Genomic DNA, 16,663 nt, shown 5'->3' with positions numbered 1-16,663 from the left:
AAACACCCAGAAATAAGAAATGTCTTATATAAACTTGATGCAGACCCCACCCACTTACCCACCATTCTGTGTATATCTGTTATATAGTATTATTGTTTCAGTGAGGGAAGATACCCCTAGCTTTAAAGAACCCCTCCCGCCCATGTACCCATTCTGTCACATGATATAACCGAACTAGTTAAGGTTACTTTTCGCCGTTTGTTTTTCTTTTTTCTTTGCCTGCTCACTGAGCTGTGCATGTTTATCTGTGTCCATGTAATATATTCCTGGGTTGCCATGGTCAGGCATCACCTGTGTTTACTCTGTGTGGAACAATAGTTATGATTTATGAAGTAAAAATGTCACATGGAACACAAGTTTGCCCGGTCATTCAGCACATAGATATTAAAATGAATATTTAATGACATTTTTATGAACATTTTTTTTTCTTAAATTGGCTAAAATGTGTTTGTTTGCTTGAGACCTAAAAGAACAATCTATACGGTAAACAACAACTCTCAGCATCCACTAAATTCAATGTAACAACTGAACAGCGGCAGGTTGCCCATACCCGCCCTTTAATGCCAATTTGAGTGACCTTCAGAGGTCAAGGTTTAAACACTGTTCAGATGCAGCCTAAGACGTTAATTGTCACTGGGTGAAACCAGAGTAGCAGCCATTGCATACAAATGCCAATGTTAAAACAAGCCCATAAGTTCCCAGACAAGGTCATGGAGGGAACAACCATTTTCAAGCTCTTGTTTAGAAGGACAGATGGTGAGAGACACAATGCACAGGAACCTGAAACCCGCTGCCACTTAGCCTAATTACTATCTCAAGCCAAACGTGTTTCTCTGTGGGCAAGGGGAGGGCAAGCAGGTAGGAGATGACACAAATCCGGATATTAAAGAGAAACAAAAACCTTAAAGAAGAACGAGAGATAAATTACTTTGAAATAGCCTGCACTTACAGTAGCCTTGAATACAAGGTATTTTCAGGCACTGGAATAATATCAGTTATATATGCACAAGGGGACAGCCATTGCAAGGTGGAGGACGTTATAGACTAAAGAATCAACCATTACAAATATCACACCTCAATATCTGCCAGTGTTCAGTAAGTTTGACTTTCCTCTCTACAACTAAACTTGCCAAATCTGTCCGCACTTCCAAGCAGCAGTCGAGCCTGGTTCAATACGTGGGGTGAATATAGTTGTCCATTGTGCAAAGCAACTGGTGACAACTGCATGTGTTTTGTTGCAGCTGCAACTGTAACTGTGTGCATTACAGTAACTCCTGAGGTGCCAGCTGCCTCTTTTTCTGGCCTGTAGGACTAACCTGAATGTGCTACAGCATGGCCATTGTGATTGGCCATTTAAGAGATGGGTTTCAGCCAGATGCACAATTAAGTTATGTGTGCATACTTATGGCTGACCTCACCTCACACAAATATCTGCCTTACAATCTTGTTAGGCTACAGCCAGCTTTTTTTTTATTATTAGTTGTAACTGATGCTCTCGGGTTCAATCTTCATCTTCTCCATGATGCATGACCAATCAAATCCAACGTTAGATGGCCATAAAGGTTATTTTATCTCTTGGGCAGATGGCCTAATTGATCAGATGAGCAGTAACTAAAGAGCCAGCATACCTGCAGAGAAAGCACCTGGTGTGCCATCGTAGATGCAATTTATGGGGAGGGAAACTCTGCAGTTCCTACAACTCGATTCTACAAGGACTGGGGTTGGATGGCCTTGCAGCAGAGGTTTGTATCTGGTGTCAATGGATTGAGAAAGAGGGGTGGAGGTTGGTGCCAGGCTGCCTTGGCCACCCGACTCTTTCAGCCAAGCTCTGCTTTTAGGGCTCTGGCACACGGGGAGATTAGTCGCCCGCGAAAAGTCTCCCTGTTCGCGGGCGAATAATCTCCCCGAGTTGCCATCAGCTGCCATCCCACCGGCGAAAATGTAAGTCGCCGGTGGGATGGCACACGCTGCGCAGGCGATTTTTGCCGAAATCGCGCCGCCACGTGTGCCATCCCACCGGCAACTTACATTTTCGCCGGTGGGATGGCAATTCGGGGAGATTAGTCGCCCGCGAACAGGGAGATTTGTCGCGGGCGATTAATCTCCCCATGTTCCAGAGCCCTTAAAAGAACAATGTTTCTTTGCTCTTCTCTTCACTGCCAGTTCTGACTACATGATACAACAGTGAAACAATGAATCAGTGGATAACAGAAAATCAAATCTTACTTATGGAGATTTTCTTTTCCTGGACTGTAGCATGGCAGTGGGCACAACTGGGTCCACTATCAGGTTACATACATAGTTACATAGTTACATAGGGTTGAAAAAAGACCATTGTCCATCAAATTCAACCCATCCGAGTAAACCCAGCACACAACCTATACTTAACAATCTATACACTCACATACATAAACTATATATATACAACCACTAATACTAACTGTAGATATTAGTATCACAATTTCTGCTTGTTCAAAAACTCACCCAGGCCCCTCTTATAGGCATTAACAGAATCTGCCATTACCACATCACTAGGAAGGGCATTCCCCAACCTCACTGCCCTCCCCGTGAAAAACCCCCTACGCTGCTTCAAATGGAAGCTCCGTTCCTCTAATCTATAGGGGTGACCTCTGGTGCGCTGATTGTTTTTATGGGAAAAAAGAACATCCCCCATCTGCCTATAATCCCCTCTAATGTACTTGTACAGAGTAATCATGTCCCCTCGCAAGCGCCTCTTTTCCAGAGAAAACAACCCAAACCCTGACAGTCTTACTTCATAGTTTAAATCTTCCATCCCCTTTACCAGTTTAGTTGCACGTCTCTGCACTCTCTCCAGCTCATTAATATACTTCTTAAGGACTGGAGCCCAAAACTGCACTGCATACTCCAGGTGAGGCCTTACCAGGGACCTATAAAGAGGCAAAAATATGTTTTCATCCCTTGAGTCAATGCCCTTTTTTTATGGTGACAGTAATCTATCAAGCAAACAATTAATTTGGCTCTCCACCCCCAAGAATCCATCTCAGTGACTGTAAACAGAGAGCTCTCCCCAGTAGGGTTGGGAAGCCTGTGCCCACTGCCATGCTACAGTCCAGGAAAAGAAAATCTCGGTAAGTAGGATTTGCTTTTCTGTTTTCCTGTTCCTTCGCATGGCAGTGGGCACAAACTATCCCACCGTATGCGTTACTGTACCCCACTAACCAGAGCAACAGTAACAGCAACCTACTACTGTGGTTAAGCTAGTTAAGCTGGACCATAACCATGACTGAACCTGCACAAACAAATGTCCCTTATTAACAAGGGCAGAGTGCTATTGCAGGAGTCATTGGAAGAAACTTCCATACTGAATCAAGAAACACTGAACGGATATAGTAACACTGCTGAGCAAAGAACCAACAACCCAAAAGGTCAGAAGCCCCATAACTTACCCACATGTCTAATACAGTAGGCCAGTGTTCCCCAACCAGTGGCTCAGGGGCAACATGTTGCTCCCAGTGGCCTCAAAGTAGGTGCTTATTTTTGAATTTCCGGTAAGAAAGCAAGTTTTGGTTGCATAAAAACCAAATTTAATGCCAAACAGCACCTTCTGTGGGCTGCCAGTCCCCATAGGGGCTATAAAGTAGCCAATTATAGCTCTTATTGGCACCCCCAGGAACCTTTTCCATGCTTGTGTTGCTCCCCAACACTTTTTCCATTTGAATGTGGCTCACTTGTTTAAAAGATTGGGGATCCCTGTCATAGGTAAAAAATTAGATGCTCAGCATTAAAAGGAGAATACTTACAGTTTGAGGTGATGATAGTCAGAAACTTTAACCTGTTTAGTGACAGATTGGTAATTTTTTGAAAAAAACACAAAATCCCAAGCGTTAAATATAAAAAAAAGGCATCATAGTAGAAAAGTTTTAGTAACTTAAAACTTGTGATATATTGATTTACAACATATAATAATACTCTGTTGTTAGTACTATCTTGTGGTAATGCAGCTTATGCCAATGATGAACCGCAGTGTAGGGTGACAAGATCACTCAAACCCCAGGGACCATCCAACAACATGCTGCAAGGGCACCCTGAGCGCATCTAAAACTGCAAACAGAGCAGCCGCACAGCCAGATTTCTCATATGCACCCCAAACGCCCAGGCCCAGGCCACCCCACTGCAGTGACACCCATTAAAAACTTTAGCAAATAATGTACAATAGTGGTTGATGTTACAAAGTGAGATAAATGTAGAATATTACAGCATGTATTGTTAGAGGTCGGTAGTATTCGGTTGAGATATTTAATCACTATGCTGCATCATGAACCTAGGAGCGGAAAAATAAGGTATTGAAAAGTATGACATAGCATTACCAGAAAGAGACAAAATATTGAACAGGTCTCAGACGAATTACTTTTTAATAAGCTAAAGTTTTGCTCACTTTTAAAGCCCTGTTTTTTTTTATTTTTAAAAATGTATGTATGTATGTATGTATGTATGTACTCACAAACCAAAGCCAAAGATACACGTTCAACTTTGTAACATTTCCAAATTAACCCATGAACAGGTGAATCCAGTAAAGCCAAGACAGACTGAATAATAATCACCTCGCATTAAGAGCCTTATTTCTTAGTGGCGTGGTTAGACAATTACTCATTTTCCTCTTAACTGAAATTGCATTTAGATAACGTACCTGATTCTTTAGGCACTTACATTCTTCTTAATGTCGCGAAATAATGTATTTGTTTTTCCATCTTAAGAAGTTCAATACATAACCTACCTCCAGGCTGCAGGGGATACCAATACAGCTATAACAGGCTGACCAGCAGTTAGGCTGCACAGACTTCACCTGTTTTTGTATTGGGAATATTCCCACTTGCTGTTTCATCCGCTCAGGCCCCTACATAATAAGGTGGTTGTTAATTAGGCTGTGTAAGCCTCTTTTTGCAATAGAAGCCGTCCTTAAGACTGATGCCACACGGACGTATTCTTGGCAAGCCGAAAAACACTTACCAAGAATATGCCCCACTACTGTAGTTTTACCCTACCTTGTGCCTGCACCACAATGAATGGAATATGCTCGGGTGCAGGCACAAGTAGCCGATATCCGCCAAAAAAGATCACATCTTCAGTAGATATTGGCTACATGTGCCTGCACCCGAGCGTATTCCATTCATTTGGGTACAGGCACAGGTAGGAGTGTATGGCACTATTTTCGGCTTGCTGAAAATATACGCCGTACGCTGAGTGCGGCATCAGTCTAAAGGGAACTGAATATTTAGATAACCTGATTCTTTAGGCTCTTGCAGCTTTCAATCACAGTGCATATAAACACTGATAACTGCAGAATAATCTGCAGGGCCAAATGCAGAACTGGTTATGCAGCACAGCCGCATATAAGGCTAATGCCACACCATCCATATGGCGCATGTTTTCGGCAAGCCAAAAAAAAAGCTTTTGCCGAAATACGTGCCATACACTCCTACCTGTGCCTGCACCCGAATGAATGGAATACGCTTGGGTGCAGGCACATGTAACCGAAATCCGCATAAAAACATGAGACTCTGCAGTCTCTCACGTTTTTATGCGCATTTCGGCTACATGTGCCTGCACCCAAGCGTATTCCATTCATTCGGGTACAGGCACAGGTAGGAGCAAATTGGGCGTATGATGCGTATTTTTGGCAAGTGTTTTTCGGCTTGCTGAAAATATACGCCAGTGCTGTCCAACTTCTGGGGTACCGAGGGCCGGAATTTTTCCGGCCTACGTGGTGGAGGGCCGATAATTTAAGCCAGTTTTGACCACTCCCCCTTTTAAACTACACCCACTTGAAACCAAACCCCTGTTATCACATGACCATACCCATATTAATGGTTGTAGTACAGCAAAAACCTACCATACTCTGCCTTCCCTACCCTGCCTGTGTGTGCCATACTCTGCCTGCCCTATGCTGCCTGTGTGTGTGCCATACTCTGCCTGCCCTACCCTGCCTTTGTGTGCCATACTCTGCCTGCCCTATGCTGTCTGTGTGTGCCATACTCTGCCTGCCCTACCCTGCCTGTGTGTTCCATACTCTGCCTGTCCTATGTTGCCTGTGTGTGCCATACTCTGCCTGCCCTATGTATGGTACACACAGGCAGCCTATAGTGACACAATGCTGGCACTGCTCCTACAGTCTGCACAATAACTATATATTAAAAAACTTTTTTATTGCAGTACCACCTCAGTATATGTTCTTTTTGTAGTGTGCAGGGTTTATTTGTGGGTTTCTACTGTTCCTACAGTCTGAGGTGTGAACAGGGGAACAATGTGGGTGATTACAGCCTGAGCCTGAGGTGTGAACACTGCAGGGGGTGAACAATGCAGGGATTAAAAGGTGTGAACAACACAGGGGATTACATTTTTAAACAATACAGGGTGATTACAGCCTGAATCTGAGGTGAGAACCATGCAGGGGGGGCAGTTAACCACAGTACTGATACCATTTAAAGCTTACACAAAGGTAAGCCATCAAAGCAGCCAGACAGGTGGGGGGCCACACAGAGGGGGGTCGAGGGCCGCATGCGGCCCGCGGGCCGCCAGTTGGACAGCACTGATATACGCCATACGCATGGTGTAGCATTAGCCCAATACAGGTTGTTAGAAAATGAGAAGTTGAACTTACACACTCCTCTCCAACAGGCACTGTTGTTTCTTTACTCCCCCCAGTAGCCATTACCATTACCAGAGGAGACAAAGTAAAAACACTCTAGACATCCAGAAATTGGCCATTAGTAACTGATAGCTATCAATGGAGTGCATAGTGAGGAGAGACCTTATATGCGCTTCTTTTACCTCATGGATGGAACATCGAGTTAGTGCACATGGCTTTGCGATTTACTGTGATTTGTGGCAACCGATGGCCATAGTCTAGAAAGATCAGTGATCCCCAACCAGTGGCTTGGGGGCAACATGTTGCTCACCAACCCCTTGGATGTTGCTCCCAGGGCCTCAAAGCAGATGCTTATTTTTGAATTCCTGACTTGGTGGCAAGTTTTGGTTGAATAAAAACAAGATTTCCTACCAAATAAAGCCCCTGTAAGCTGACAGGGTGCATAGAGGCCCCTAATAGCCAATCTTAGCCCTTATTTGGCTCCTCCATGAACTTTTATGGTGCTTGTGTTGCTCTCCAAGTCTTTTTACATTTGACTGTGGCTCACGAGTAAGAAAGGTTGGGGATCCCTGGTCTAAATCAAACCCTCACACAGGTAAATGTACCCGTTCCTGTAGCTTCAGCATGTAGAGGCCAGAGACCCTGCTGGTTTTGGGGTGAACTCACCTGACATGAAATGAGATGGATTCTTAGGGGTTTGCTTGATAGATTGCCATCACCTGACAGGGTGGTCCCAGTTGTGCCCACTGCCATGCGAAGAAACAGGAAAACTGTTCTCCAGGAAAGACTCAAATTCCCATAATGCACACTCCTTCTCCTGCAAAGGTCTATTCATTTTAATTGTCTTGTGTTGCCTATGTATGAGTTTGTATGTTCTTCCTGTGTTTAATTGGCCCCTGATGGGATTGTCCCTCGTGGCTGCCTAGGGATTAAAGCTTCAGTAATGTGGGTCACTGCAATGTATATACTACTTTATCATGATGATAGTCTCTCATCCATAACTGCTTGCATATTTCTCCCAAAATGCACTTTACCATGGAATCTGAGAAAGGAGTTTTTGGAAACAAGGCTCTATAAGACATTTAAACCTCATTCAGTGAGTAATGTTTCAGCCGTCACTGTATCTTAACTACTCCATGCCCTTGAGTAGAAGGGATGGGCTCAGACTTTCTGGTTATGGAAAAAAAAAATAACCGATTTAAGTCATACTTGGCTTGCAAATGACTCCCCCAGATGGGTGTTAGCACTACATAAAATGCAGCCCCTAGAACAAATAGAAGGATTAGTGGGTTTTTTTTCTTCAATTTAAGAACAAAATCCCCTCTTAAGACTTGGACAGAATTCTGCTATTTCTTGCCTGCTCACTAAGCCGCATGTGTTGACCTGAGAACATGTTATGTATATATTCCTGGGTTACTTTGGTTGGGTGTGGAACAATAGTTTAAGACCGATGAAGTAAAAACTTCATGCGCAGATGTTTGCCTGGTCATTCAGCACATAGATATAAAAATACATTTTTGAAGAAGTGACATTTTTATGTAGCCCCATACTTTTTCCCTTGCATATACCTTTATCTTCTAAAATATCAGGTTTGTTTTTTTTTAAAACACAATGAACAGCTTTTCTTGTTAAATGGGCCCTCCCTACATGCCAAGAGCTTCTGGTGAAACTACTAGGCAGAAATCCCAGCCAATGCAAGAAAGCTTGTTACCTTATTGGCCTTTTCTCTCCAGAGATTAGAGTGCTATTTAAATTCTGAATTCCTTAACTCTTGTTCGCTTAACAACAAATAGTACTCATTCCATTCTCACGGCCTAATTTTTGTGCTCAGGTTTAACCCCTGTAATGTTACATTGGCCAACAAACTCCCAACATGGGTAATAAGAAACTGCTCACCTCCACCCTCTTAAAATAAAGGGGTGTATTCCACTGGTGGTGACAACTTGTTGGGTGCTATGCCCAACTCCACTATGCTGATTCTTTTATAAGCCAGTGTACATAACATTGTAGTAGTAAGGGTAGGTAGCAGAGGCAAATGCCAAGTGGCGAAATGAGCAGTGCAGAGTTTGGACTGTACCAGGCACTAGAAATTCTTTGGAAGCTGCAACGGTGGCATTCAGAAGCACCGACTGAAATCAACTATTGTTTGGTTTAATCTAAATTAAGGTGATTTAAAATATACAATAAGCCCCTTTATTTAAAAGCATAAAAACTAGACAATTTATAAAGATTCACATTTATTACAGTTAAACAGGCAGTGTCTCCAGACCAGAATATGAGATTTCACAATGATCAAAGACAAGAAACACTCCAAAGGCAGCGAGCAAGAAACAGTAAAACTACTATTCTATGCAGTGTTGCTACAACCAAGTATAAAAGCAGCAAATCAAGGCACTCTTGAGCTTGGATTTCCAGTTCTTAAAATTACTCAAAACAGAAAACACAGATACCCAAGAGAAACTGAAGAGCAATGACATTTCCACCCAGTCTCTTGCTATGATGAACAGGGCACATATTGAAGCCAAACTTCCAAGGGAGCAGAAGTCATTCCAGTAATGTAACAATTCAGGGATGGGTCCTCTTCAGCTGCACTTTATCCCTTGAAGTAATGAATACTGATCTGGTGAGAAAAAAAAATAACCAAATGAATGCTAGTGTACTAATCCAAATGCCAAAATAATGTCACAGTATTTGGGTAATATTGCATGGAAGCGTGCCAACTATGTAGGAAGCCTCAGTAAAAAATTTTTTCCCTCAGATGATTTCAGACAGGGATAACAAAACATCACAGGCTGTAGAACAGGAATGGCCATGTTAGGCACAACTCCCAGCATCCCTCACAAGCAAACTGGAAGATGAATGCTGAGAAGTTTCCTTAACATTATACCTACCGCTTTATGGGCTCTAAAGGTTTCCAGCCTTCTTGCAGTCACTACCAGTTTTACCTGCAACAGAAAGGATGAGTGAGGCACAAGTAAATACTCAATTCCTAAATTAAATCAACTTGGGACAGGCCAGCTCACAATTAGAAAAGCAGCAAAGAGCACGAGAGGTGCTAAGTGCAGCCAGTGCAAAGCTCTGCACTGCTCTCATTACTAGGGGAGCACATACATGTGCTGGTACTTGGGGGTAAAGTAGTATATGGGTGGGGACACTGCACCACTGCCAAAATAAAGTTTAGTTGGAGCTTTAATTGCCCTACAAAGTCAGAACAGGAAAAGGTTCTCGTCAGTTATCGCATCTGACGGCACTTCCTATATCCAGATTTCATCATGTTTACTTTCTGGCCAACATAGTAACCAGAATTGCAAAAGTAGGGACACCAACAACAAGATAAGGAATGCCTGCAGAGTGCCCCTAGTGAGTACACATTTTCTTCAGCTTTAGTGGCTTACCTTTAAGTTTTCCATATATGCAGGGAGCACCACAATTTAGCCAAACTGAGGCCAGTGAAGAGAAAAGTTATGTGAGTGGGTGCACTGAACATCGCCATGACTGTTACACAATATTCTTTGTGTAATACCCTAGGTCAGGGTAAGCATCCCTAAAAAAAAAAAAAAAAAAAAAGTACGGTTCATACAGCAAACTGCCCCACAAGTCAGCCCACTGAAATACTTAACCAAACACCTTTAACCACCAGAACTATACCCATGTTGTAGATGCAATACTACAGCTTTAAATTATTCTAGGTTAGCTTCATGTAATTAATGCTAACAGCACTCATGTCAAATCCGAGCCAGCATCACCACACAATACAAGGGTTGCAGTCATAAGCTGCCCAAATAGCTTATATTTCTATTATATTAAAGCCAGTTGGCTGCAGTTATTTCAAAAGATACTTTTACCAGTTAACACACCCGAGATTTGCCCATTTCACAATAGTGCCCTCAGAGCAACCAGTATCACCACCTGCAGTCTGCCGGTAATTCCAGCTATATTTATGGTTACTTCATCATAAGGCAGAATAGCCATAAAATGCTATGTTTAAAAAGATGTTTATGGGAAAAATGGCTGCCCACTGGCTTCCACTACACAAGTTTCCGACTTACCTGGTATTAAGAGTGTAACCTCCTTCAGTGGTTTCATCATACAGCAAAGCCCTGTAAAACAGTTCTGACAAGTTAACGGCAAATCCAGGCCAACATATTGTTACATGCCTGTACTACAACTAGCATGTAGACTAATACTAGTTCAGTTGCTCACATATTTCAATAAAAAAAAAAAAAAAAAAAAAAAAAAGTACTTCTGGCCCAACTCAGACTTAAGGCCAACAGCAGCAAGCCAGCACTAGAAATTTGGGTTATACCTAGCAGTGAAAAACCCAACCCCAAGTCAGGTAGTGACACTTAATATACAGGAAAGGGTATACTCCCAATGTTGCTGTATTGGCAAGGTTGGCACAAATATCAAGGCACACAGCATTCAAAACAGATTAAATATCTGCAGCTGCCTCCATGGGCATGAGCATTTTATCAACTGGCTGATATAAGCAGTATATTTCCTATTTATCCTAACAAACATTCCCTTTAAGCATCAAAGGAGAAAGCCTCAGTTAAAAAGAAATGTCCCTCACAGTAGTTCAGACAGGGATAACACAACATCACAGGCTGTAGGAAAGACTGTACAGGACTCAAAGCAAGCAGGAATAGAGAAATAATAGAAGTTATACCCCTTATCACTACAGCTAAATGATACCTACCAGTTTATGGTCTCTTTACATCCTTGCTGCTGCTTGATTACCCTGCAACAGAAAGTATGAGTGAGGCAGTGATACATCTCACAAAAAGGGGGGGGAAGGAAAAGCAGATTAAAGTCAGAACAGGAAAAGGTTCTCGTCAGTTATCGCATCTGACGGCACTTCCTATATCCTGGTTTCATCATGCTCATGGCACTAGTCAGTAGCCTAACCCAGAACTCTATAGTATGTGACCCACCTTGGATCAGCACAAGGTTACCAATACAGTAACACTGCTCATACACCGTTGTAGCCTTGTGTGGATTATACATGCTAAAGATTGGTCATAAATTTACAGATTTTGACTATACTGCCTGGCCAGTTTGGGCATATTCAGACTGCTAGCCCTGTAATGCTGGTGGAGAGGTTTAACATTAGACACTTTTTAGCCAGCCTGCCAAAAGTGTAGGAGCTGCTGATCTCCTTTTGGAGCAAGAGCCAATGGAACAGAGCACTGTACAGGAGGAGCTCATAAGGCTACCTTAGCTAGAGTGTTGCTGCTCTACAATGATCAGTGCACAAATTATCTACCAGCGACGATGTTCAATGTAAGCTTAGACACACACACCAAACACTTACCTGTGTTACTATGCAGAGTCAACCCTGCAAAGAAAAATGAAAACTTCAAAACTCTGTCCTGGGTGAACTGTACCCAATTACCCTTTGCATACAAAGCTCAGACAACCAATATCACCACCAGCAATCTGCCGGTAATTCCAGCTATTTTTCAGGTTAATTCATCACAGGGAACAGTTACCTTAAAGCCAAAGCTACACTGACTTTCCTTTAGTGGGTTACTTACCTTGCATATGGTGTTAATATCACTCCTTCAGGGGATCCATCATGACAAGGCAGTGGCCTGTAAAAAGACAAATGCCATGTTATGGATTTAATGCATCCCTTACCCGATTACAGAAGCCCCTTAGGATCTACCATAGCCATTACCCTACCTGTAGTAAGTCTACACTAACATGCTGCTAAGGTTTATTTTAAGTTAGATAATAAACTACTGAGATTTGCCCATTACACTACAGTGCCCTCAGAGCAACCAATATCACCACTTACAGTCTGCCGGTAATTCCAGCTATATTTATGGTCACTTCATCATAAGGCACAATAACTATATATATAAAAAAAATGTCTATTTATGGATGTTGTAGAGATAAAACCGCTGCCTAATGGCTTCCATTGCACATGTTTCCAAGTCAGATGCTGAAGTTTATCTGGTTTGGGTGATGTTATACGATATTTTGCCAAGACTGTGGCCATGATCCTGGCCTGTAATAATCAAAAGACAAATCCAATTGGCCAGATTTCATACATTGTGCTATAGAAAGAGGAGCATTAACCCTGGTTAAGGTCATCCACTTAATATAAGCTTTATAACATTATAAATATAGCTTTACAGACTAAGTGCAGCCTTGGCAGAAAGCTGGCCTCTGCCACATTTCCTTTATGTTTCTATAGAATCACTATATAATCAGTTCACCTCTGGCCAAGACTTCAATTGTCACAGTGCCTTGCAAGCTTTGATTAACCTTTAAAATGCAAGAAAACCACACAAGGCATTGTGGGAAATGGAGGCTAGGCTGTAGGAGAGAGGGGCCCTATTGCACTACTACTGCAAACTGTATTAAGTCTATCAAAGGACAGACAGAGGTTACTTTTAATTGGAATTAAATGTTCGCATTCTGCCCGACCTGATTTTGTTTTCCCTGTACAGGGCTGACCATACACCTTTAAAGACAACAACATACATGCCATATCTTTCCTTTATATCTACCCCACATCAACACAACCACCGCCCAAGCCTACCAGTGAGACTTGTACATGATTTAATCATCTTAAACTTATCTTTACAAACCCCCACTATGACTCTCCCTTAATGGGTTACTTACCTCGCATAGTGTTAATATCACTCCTTCAGGGGATCCATCGTGACAAGGCAGTGGCCTGTAAAAAAGGACAAATGCCATGTTATGGATTAAATACATCCCTTAAACGATTACAGAAGCCTCTTAGGATCTAACATTGCCCCATTACCCTACCTGTAGTAAGTCCAGACTAACATGCTGCTAAGGTTTATTTTATGTTACACAGATAACTACTGAAATCTGCCCATTACACTAGGGTGCCCTCAGAGCAACCAATATCACCACTTACAGTCTGCCGGTAATTCCAGCTATATTTATGGTCACTTCATCATAAGGCACAATAACTATATATAAAAAAAAATGTCTATTTATGGATGTTGTAGGGATAAAACTGCTGCCTAATGGCTTCCATTGCACATGTTTCCAAGTCAGATGCTGAAGTTTATCTAGTTAGGGTGATGTTATACAATATTTTGCCAAGACTGTGGCCATGATCCTGGCCTGTAGTCATCTACAGAAGACAAATCCAATTGCCCAGATTTTATACATTGTGCTACAGAAAAAGGAGCATTAACCCTGGTTAAGGTTAGTCTTTCATCCACTTAATATAAGTTTAATTACATATAATAAATATAACTTTACAGGCTAAGTGTAGCCTTGGCAGAAGGACAGGCCTCTACCACATTCTTTTATTTTGTATAGAACCACTATATAATCAGCTCTCCTCTGGCCAAGACTTCAGTTGCCACAGAGCCTTACATGCTTTGATCATCATTTAAAATGCAAGAACCCTACGCACGACATTGTGGGAAAGGGAGGCCAGGCTGGAGGAGAGAGGGGCCCTGTTGCACTGCTAAGAACTGTATTGAGTTGAGCATGGCATTTCTTTCCTTTATATCTACCCCACATCTACACAAACACTGCCCCACCCTACCAGTCAGACTTGTACACGATCTAATAATCTTACATTTATATTTACAACCACCCAGGCGGCCTCGCACAAACAGGATGGCATTGGATTCCCGTTTCACCTACCTAGTAGCTTCAGCCATGACTGCATGAAAGAGCTTCCGTTTGTACTACATCATTATATATACCGTCCCGACCCGGCGAAATCTCGCGAGACTACGCGCAGCATGCCGGGAAATGTAGTCTTTTTTTCTTACGATATCGTCCGACTGCGCATGCGCTCAGCCCACCGCTGTATTCGATTGGCTGGAGTTAGACTGTAGGCGGCGCATAGTAGTTCTTTAGCGCTGTGGTGAGTCGTGAGAAAGAGCTGAAGTTGTGCTGTGGTAAATGTTATGGGTCTAGCATGTAGTGTGGCTATTTTACTTTAGCCGCCATTATGTTTGGAAATTAGAATCAATTGTTGGCAGCTATGAAAGGGCCACAGTATAGCAGGCCAGCTTCTGTTTATACAACACATACACATAAAATAGTTGTTGTTAGGGCAATATACATATATATAGGCATATGGGGGTCTGTGCTTTGTGGGGCAGTAGCCTTATTTTATAAGAAACATTTTCATCCTTAGAGGTGGTGTATTTTTAAATTCATTTTAAAGTCAATTTTTGCCCATTTCAGCTTACAAATGCAGGGGGCTGGTAGAACGGTTACCCCATTTCACTGACAGTCCCCTAGTACCTAAAGGTCCCCATACATGGGCAGATTCTAGCTGCCGATATTGGTCACTTAAGCTGGCCATACACAGGCAGATCCGCTCACTTGGCGATGTCGCCAAGCGAGCGGATCTTCACCCGATATCCTCACCTACGGGTGGCGATATCGGGGAGGCATGTTGGCGAATTCGATCGTTTGGCCCTGGGGCCAAACGATCGAATTCTGCACGCGGCAATGGGGCAGTCGGTTCATTGATGCGGTCCCCGATCCGACTGGATTTTCTAACCTGGCCGATCGATAGCTGGCCAATTTCAGGCCAGATATCGGTCGGCCAGGCCCTTCAGTTCTGCCCCTACACGGGCCGATAAGCTGCCGAATCGGGAAAAGGGACCGATATCGGCAGCTATAATCAGCCCGTGTATGGGGACCTTTAGACCAATTCTGCAGCTAATCGGCCTGTATATGGGCACTACCGACGGGCCTGCCCGACTGATATTGATATTGAAATTGGCCAGATATCAATCGGGCAGGTTAAAAAATCTAGTCAGATCGGGGACCGCGTCGGCTCGTTGATGCGGTCCCCGGACCGACTTTGCCTATACCAAACGATCGTTATGATTCAATCGTTTGGCCCCAGGGATCGAATTAGCCTGGATTCTCCCAATATCGCTCACCCGTAGGTGGGGGATATAGGGAGAAGATCTGCTCGCTTGGCGACAACTTAGGCAGGTTTGGGATTAAGTGAAACCTAGCCCAGGTCAGGCCTAGGAAATGTCAAGATTTATTGCAATAAGTATTCCAGGTGCCATGCTGCCCAGAGTAGGGACCAAGTGTACAGACCTTGGGACAAAGCATTTCCGTGGGTTCCACTTGAAGAAAGATCCTGAAAGCTGGGGGTGACCCATCATTATCCTGATTTGTGAGTTCATTGTCTGATCCTGACGGGCAGAGTATTATATGAATAGTATCTATTGTTATATCCATTGCACATGTGCTATATGTAAAGCCTGCTTTATCGCTGATTAATACTCCAATGTGGATTAAGTTAAATAGAATGGCTTCTGTTTAAGTTGAAGAACCACTGGGCCCTTAGAGAGGTATAGTTGCACTACACCCTGGCCTCCAATATAAATAGACACATTAATAGAAACTGAGGTCCAAGTTTAACTTGGTTAGAAAAATGAATTGAGTTTCAGGTTTTTGCATAGACATCAGTGGATTTTTTCATACAATAAATCGCAAGATAAGTACAGGTATGGGACCCATTATCCAGATTGCTCGGGGCCTGGGGTTTTCCGGATAAGGGGACTTAACATAATTCAGATCTCCTACCTTAAGTCTACTATTAAAATTATTTAAACATTAAATAAACCCAATAGAATGGGTTTGGCTCCAATAAGGGGTAATTATATCTTAGTTGGGACAAGTACAGGTACTGTTTTATTATTACAGAGAAAAGGGAATCATTTAACCATTAAATAAACCCAATAGGGCTGTTCTGCCCCAATAAGGGGTAATTATATCTTAGTTGGGATCAAGTACAGGTACTGTTTTATTATTACAGAGAAAAGGGAATCATTTAACCATTTAATAAACCCAATAGGGCTGTTCTGCCCCAATAAGGGGTAATTATATCTTAGTTGGGATCAAGTACAGGTACTGTTTTATTATTACAGAGAAAAGGGAATCATTTAACCATTAAATAAACCCAATAGGGCTGTTCTGCCCCAATAAGGGGTAATTATATCTTAGTTAGGATCAAGTACAGGTACTGTTTTATTATTACAGGGAAAAGGGAATCAT

The 16,663-nt window shown here is 42.6% G+C and overlaps 1 long non-coding RNA gene and 6 other non-coding genes across 8 annotated transcripts; all 7 read right to left on the bottom strand.

The window, feature by feature from the left end:
- Window positions 1-8,848: 8,848 nt before the first annotated feature.
- Window positions 8,849-14,329, bottom strand: LOC100497165. 2 transcript variants are annotated; one of them, XR_001168873.3, is made up of 9 exons: window positions 14,273-14,329; window positions 13,262-13,316; window positions 12,166-12,222; window positions 11,943-11,966; window positions 11,328-11,369; window positions 10,678-10,728; window positions 10,024-10,172; window positions 9,520-9,573; window positions 8,849-9,248 (listed from the first exon to the last, which is right to left on the bottom strand). It is a non-coding gene; the product is annotated as an uncharacterized LOC100497165 (long non-coding RNA). The 2 variants fall into 2 exon arrangements; XR_001168874.3 differs by lacking the exon at window positions 14,273-14,329 and adding an exon at window positions 14,205-14,257.
- LOC116408101 lies at window positions 9,833-9,906 on the bottom strand. Its single transcript, XR_004220735.1, has one exon. It is a non-coding gene; the product is annotated as a small nucleolar RNA SNORD49 (small nucleolar RNA).
- On the bottom strand, window positions 10,514-10,586 carry LOC116408108. Its single transcript, XR_004220742.1, has one exon. It is a non-coding gene; the product is annotated as a small nucleolar RNA SNORD65 (small nucleolar RNA).
- On the bottom strand, window positions 11,440-11,513 carry LOC116408100. Its single transcript, XR_004220734.1, has one exon. It is a non-coding gene; the product is annotated as a small nucleolar RNA SNORD49 (small nucleolar RNA).
- On the bottom strand, window positions 12,038-12,109 carry LOC116408106. Its single transcript, XR_004220740.1, has one exon. It is a non-coding gene; the product is annotated as a small nucleolar RNA SNORD65 (small nucleolar RNA).
- On the bottom strand, window positions 12,401-12,473 carry LOC116408110. Its single transcript, XR_004220744.1, has one exon. It is a non-coding gene; the product is annotated as a small nucleolar RNA SNORD65 (small nucleolar RNA).
- Window positions 13,499-13,571, bottom strand: LOC116408109. The gene has a single exon (XR_004220743.1). It is a non-coding gene; the product is annotated as a small nucleolar RNA SNORD65 (small nucleolar RNA).
- Window positions 14,330-16,663: the final 2,334 nt, after the last annotated feature.

The sequence above is a fragment of the Xenopus tropicalis genome, chromosome 10, assembly GCF_000004195.4.
Source record: "Xenopus tropicalis strain Nigerian chromosome 10, UCB_Xtro_10.0, whole genome shotgun sequence".
In the NCBI taxonomy this organism is placed as follows: domain Eukaryota; kingdom Metazoa; phylum Chordata; class Amphibia; order Anura; family Pipidae; genus Xenopus; species Xenopus tropicalis.
This window is presented reverse-complemented; position numbering and strand designations above follow the sequence as displayed.